At 50.0% G+C, this 5987-nt stretch overlaps 1 long non-coding RNA gene across 1 annotated transcript; it reads right to left on the reverse strand.

The window, feature by feature from the left end:
* Nucleotides 1–727: 727 nt before the first annotated feature.
* LOC120865473 lies at nt 728–4277 on the reverse strand. The gene is made up of 3 exons (XR_005721418.1): nt 2874–4277; nt 1878–2792; nt 728–1181 (listed from the first exon to the last, which is right to left on the reverse strand). It is a non-coding gene; the product is annotated as an uncharacterized LOC120865473 (long non-coding RNA).
* Nucleotides 4278–5987: the final 1710 nt, after the last annotated feature.

The raw sequence follows: 5987 nt of genomic DNA on the forward strand, positions 1-5987 counted from the left end.
TGTTTCATTCAAGTCAATTTAATTCAGCAAACATTGATGGAGTATTTAGCACATGCCAGGCACTGGCAAGACACGTGTGGGCAGGGCCTCCTAGGCAGGCCTTCACCCCATCGTGCTGCTCTCCCTCTGATGAAGCAGCCATTCTTCTTTTCTTTCCCATCCAATTTGGCTTTGCAGAGACAATAAAGGTATTAGTATTTTCCACTAGCAGTGTTGCTTAATGCTGAACTTTGAGGGTAAATAATTGTTTTACTTACCTGCCACTTAATGGGGCATCCTACACTACAATTACCTTTAGGATTTGAGTGTGAATCATCAATCCGTATTAAATCGCTCAGATCCAGAACCACAGAATCTTAAAACTAGAATGATTTCAGAAGCTACTGAGTCCACCCTGCTCATTATATGTAGGAGGAGGGGCTGACTGGTGCCATGCCTGGGGTTTGTGGTCCTCTCCAGGCCCCCTGCCTCCCGTCGCTAGTGCGAGCACTAGTATCCTGCAGAGGCCAGCATAAAGGACAATCCCAGACCTGTGTCACATGTCATGAGGCAGCGCCAAGGGAGGTTATAATTGATGCTTCATCCTGCTCTTTAATCCCCATGTGGCTTGTTCCAATTCTGCAGATACATATCTCTGAGCCCTGCTGGAGGCAAAACTTGCTCCTCATTACCCAGCTCCTTCCACCTCTCCTCTCCTCCTCTTCCTCCAGCCACCCATGCCATCACGCATCCTTGGGTGCAGGGGCAGGGGGCAGAACTTCTCTGCACCAGCCAGGTCAGTGTGTCCTGAGTAGGCGGGCTGAGTATAATTTGTTGCACTAAGAGTAAACAATCTGGTGGTAAGTGATTGAGTGGGTTAGATTGAGAAAATTACTCATGTCCTTCTCACTTGGGCTGCAGTTAAGCCAGGAGGGCTGGGGATTAGCCTCTCCCTGGCATACCCGGAGGCTAACTCAGAGATGCTCCTGACATCTCCCTTGAGTAGGTTCTGGTCATGCAGCCGCCAGCCTTCGATCCGGTTCCACGGGGGCCCCAGCCCAGCCTGCCGCTTCCTCAGGCACCTTTCCTGTGGCTTCTGGGTCCTCATGTGCCAGGGCATGTGGAAAAAGTGAGCCCTCTCCTTGGGCCCCTGCAGGCCTCAGCTTCACAATATGGGAGCGGGGTGGTCAGAGTTCTCCGTCCTGTGCATGAACAAAGCAGAGTTACAGATAGGGGAGTGGGATAGAGAGGGATGGAAAAGACCAAGGGAGCATCTCAACCCAACAGGCCTCCCTGGTGGCTCAGATGGTAAAGAAGCCCCCTGCCAACGCAGGAGACTGCGGGTCAATCCCTGGGTCGAGAAGATCCCCTGGAGAAGGAAATGGCAACCTGCTCCAGCATTCTTGCCTGGAGAATTCACAGACAGAGGAGCCTGGTGGGTACAGTCCATGGGGTTGCAAAGAGTCAGACACAACTGAGCAACTAACACTTTCACTCCAGCGGACACAAGATGAACCCTCCTCCCGCCCCACGTTCCAGAAACTGATTGTCAGATGTTTCTGTGATCTGGATTCATCTGACTCAAGGTCCCAACTGCTTGGCACAGTGTAGGGGTCACTCAGGGCTGTCAATACTCTGAACCATCCTTTAATCCTTTGGGGCAGGGGTATGCAATGGGGCTTAAATTTGGGGGGAAGGACTGGATCTGTTTTGCTCCACAAGGAGGCAGAGAAAGTGCTGCTTGAGATGCAGAATCTCCTTTTCTTCACCTGCTTTTTTGTTCTCTGTGTGTGTCTCCTGCATTTCAGAATTCCCCATAGAGAATCTTCCTGGAAAAGAAAAAGCAAATATTCAAGAAATAAAGATGCTTCCTGGAAGTTATGATAGCATTGCCTCACCTGGGGGCTCTGTCCTTATTCAGGAAAGAAAATGGAGGGTTATTATTGGCTCAGACTGTGGGTGGCCTATTTTCTTGCAAGACATCCTAAGTAGAAGGCCTAACTGCTTCAAGCTACTGTCCTTGAATTCATTTGCAAAAAATTGCTCCCAGAGTCTCCCTGCAGAGAAAGAACACACCATATTATTTTAAAGAGAAAGGAAAACCCAGCCTGAGAATTCCTGGTCCCCTAGCCTTGCCTTCCACACTCTTGATCACCCTTGGCAGCAGGCCTGCACCAGGAAGGCTGTGGTGGGGGAGGGTGGCATCCCTTTCCAGGCACCATGTGGTTTTACTCTTCCAGGGCATAGGTGAAGGAGGGTGAGCAGCATACCTCGACCTGCCTCCTCAACAGGAAGGTCCCGGTCTCGGGCGTTTTGGATGTTACTGTGAGTGACACATAAATGGCCCCAGGTTACAATATCCAGAATCCAGGAAGGCCCTATGGCCAGAGGTCCATTTGGCTACCTTGAGATCTATCCTCAGGGTCACAGAACAGCCTCAGCTGGGGTTCCATTGAATCCTGAACTCTTACTTTTTCTCCTTCCAGCATTGATTCCCTCTCAGGAAACTGGTTTTTAAGGAGGTGGCAAGGAGGAATGAGACTTGGTTGGTGAATCTTCGTTTTAGTCTGAGAAATGAGTGAGGATCGATTTCAGGTCATCTTATCTCACCTTCAGCCTTAACAAGAACTGGGCATCCCATTGCACAGGTGGAGGAGACATTGTTTATCAAAAGTTCTCCTAGGGAAGCGCAGGTATTTATTTGGAAGCAGGTGTCCACAGAATGAAATCTCACAGGTAGAATGAAGCCACAGAAGGCGGTTCCCAAATTGATCCAACAGTACTTGTATTGTTTGGTGGTGGAATGGGGATGGCTAGGAAGAGATGGATGGAAAAGGGCCAGTGAGAAAAATAAGCTGTCTGAATTATCCCCAATCTTAAAAAAATAAACTCACCAAAAGCCCTGGGTAAGTGAACATCTGGTGCAGAGGTTCAGTTTCGCCAGGGAGTAGGCACACATAGCCTGCATTCATGGAGGACGCAGAGGCAGAGGCTGGCGGTGGGGGCGGGGGGAGATGGGGTCACAGACATTGGAGTCTCATACTCGAATGGGCCCCAAGATGGATCACGGGGCTAGGGATGGGTCTCAGCCAAACAAGCGTAGACCTTATGATGTAAGAGTCGACATCGGATGTCTGTATTCTATCCCAAAGAAGCAAGTGAGTTTGGAATGAAAAGCGAAATCAGCCTGCATTTTCCTTTGCATGCCACTTGAGAATGTCACCCATTTCAAAGCCACAGGCTTTGGGCTGCGTGTGTGCGCTTGACAGTGAGTATCCAGCACTTTGGAGGGAACACCACTGCCGGCTCATTCACGTGGGTCATGCGACACAGGCACCCTTTGCCTGTCTCCTAGACTGAGAGTTCACAACCTGGGAGCAAACGCTTTGTGCCTCCACATACCTCCAACATTCCCCAGGGTGACTTGGGTTTCTTTTTGAAACTTATAGGGCTCCTTTGCCTTGATCTCAATTCTGCCTCCCCCATGGTTGGGTTGGTGTGTCTTAAATTCTTTTGGTGCATAGTATTGCCCAAGGTTGCTGTTTAGATGAAGATCCCGATTCAGTAGACCTAGGCGGTCTGAGATTGCACTTTTTAACACACTCCAGGTGAGGCAGTGCTGCTGGTCAGTGGACCAGTTTCAGTACTGACCCTCTAGATTCTGGTTCATTCTCTCTAGCCAATGGGTCCTCAAGAGGTCGGCATCAGAGTCCCCTTGGTGGGGGGTGGGGCGCAGGTGGCTAGGCCCCAAGCAGCCCAAATCTAGGGAGGATACTTGGCAGCAACAGACTAATGAAGTCCCAAATGATGCTCCTGCAGACAGAGGTTGGTAAGCAGCTGCTCCAGCAGCAGAAAGACTCACAAACCCTGGGACAGAGCCGGGGTCACGGGGGCCCACGGATTTGTGCTGCTGCTATGTGCACGGCCTTCTCTTCTGGGCCTCCGGCTTTGGCCCTCTGACTCCTGGAAACAGGAGATCATCTTTGTAGGATGGCTTCAATAAGCAGCATTTCAAGTCTTGACATAAAGAAGACTTCTAGGGAAATGCCACCTAAAAGAAAAATCACCTAGGAAAGCATTGGTGGGGAGATGGTGGGGAAGGACCCTCCCCTGACTTTGTTCCATGGAGCATCCCGGGAAGGCTGAGGGGAATCCTCCAAGCCTTCACTGAGGGCATGAGGCTGGTGAAGTGGGCAGAGCTGGCCGGCAGGGCTCTGGTTGCTAACCAAGGATGCTGCCTGGGGGCAGCGCCCGCACCCTCCACGGTGAACACAGCACCTCCCAGAAGATGCACCGTCCCACAGGGCATCTAGCACAGCAGACCTGGCCCTGCCCCAGCCCCCAGCGGAGCACGCATGCCCTGGAGCCCACAGTTGAGAATTGCAGGTGACAAACCCTGTAGGGATCTGATCACACGAGCAGATGGTGTGGTCCCCTTGGCACTTACATCTAGTGGCTGCTGAAACTCTAGAAAAAGAGTGAAATTAGAGTGTAATTACACCACCCTTGCTTCATATATTCATCTCTCTTGTCAAGTGAGAAATGTTACCCTTAACCAATGGTTTTATCTTCCACAAAAACTGTCTGCCTGCCCAGGGTGGACCTGCGGATGATGTCTACTTTCATTTTAACACAGATGATTTCTACTTTCATTTTAATAATGACCCTAAGGTCACCACCATCTCCCATAGCAGTGATGGTGCCCCTTGTGTGTGAAAGGACTTGCACTTTGAAAGAGCAATTCCGCAGTGCCAGATCCCCAGAGACCCCGAGCTGCCTCCCCACCCACTTCCGCCCACTTGAATACACAGGGTGCCTGCCGGGTGCGGTGGGCAATGCAGAGGGGGAGGCAGCACCTGGCATCGGGGTGTGCATGGCGAAGTGCAGAGACAGACAGGCAGTTAGAACCCCTGTCGTGAGAGCGATGAGGGTGGTGCAGCAGGAGGGAAGCTTCCTGAAGCCACGAGGCCTGCACTGAGCCTTGGAGGCTAAGCAGGAGTCTTATAGGGAAACACACTGGGGCTGGAAGGTCTCTCCTACTCAAGGAACTAGAAGCAGCCAGCAATGCTGATGCTGAGGCTGAGGACAGTATGGGCTCGAGGAGGAGAGGATGGAAAGGCAGGCAGGGGCCAGAGCAGGAAAGCCTTCCTATGTTCTGCCTAGGGGGTTGGCTCCCACCACTGCCAGCAGGAGCCTCACTAAGGCCTTATGCAAAGGACCCTTTAGGAGTGGGTTCTGGAGGAGGCACAGGCAGGCCTTGCGTGGCTGCCCACCTGGAGAGGGAGGCCTTAGGACGTGCCAGCTCTGTGCTGTGCTAGCAGACAAATCCTTGCAGACTTCAGTGCTCATCTCATTGTAGGTCAGAGCCTCCACTACCCTTCACGCCCCAGTTGGTACTCTGAACGGATCTAGAGTCAGCCATCTGTCTGCCATGGAGGCAGTAGAACTGATGGAACCCAGCCATCAAATTCATTTTCTAACAATCAGTAGGGAAAATACTCACCACAATTAGAGAAATGGTTCATACAGTCTTACCTAAGAAAATAGAAAATTGACATTAAAAAAAAAATCAACAGAAAGACAGGCAAAGGACATGGGTAAACAATAATTTCAGATAATATATAGAAGCACAAAGATGACAAATGAATATAAAATAACAAATACACAAGAAAAACATTTAATTCTATTAGTGATCAAAGTCATGACCATTTAAGCAAAGAGTTGCCACTTCCCATATATCAAATTTGCCACATTTAAGAAGCAAACACCCAATTCAGTACTGAGTGGTGATGCACACTCTCCCCAGCCCAGCTGAGGGCTTGTAAAGTGGAGACTTTTAAGAAAGCAACTTGGGAAAGTAAAACCAAAAGCCATGACAATTTCTTTTTCTGTGATTTTGCTATCATGAATTTCTTTTAAGGGAATATAAGGCAGCAGATATATTCTCAAGGACACTGCCATATTAAATGGTGGGCCTTGAATGTAGAAGTTGAGTGTTTGAAAAAACA

The sequence above is a fragment of the Oryx dammah genome, unplaced genomic scaffold (assembly GCF_014754425.2).
Source record: "Oryx dammah isolate SB20612 unplaced genomic scaffold, SCBI_Odam_1.1 HiC_scaffold_6, whole genome shotgun sequence".
Classification (NCBI taxonomy): Eukaryota; Metazoa; Chordata; class Mammalia; order Artiodactyla; family Bovidae; genus Oryx; species Oryx dammah.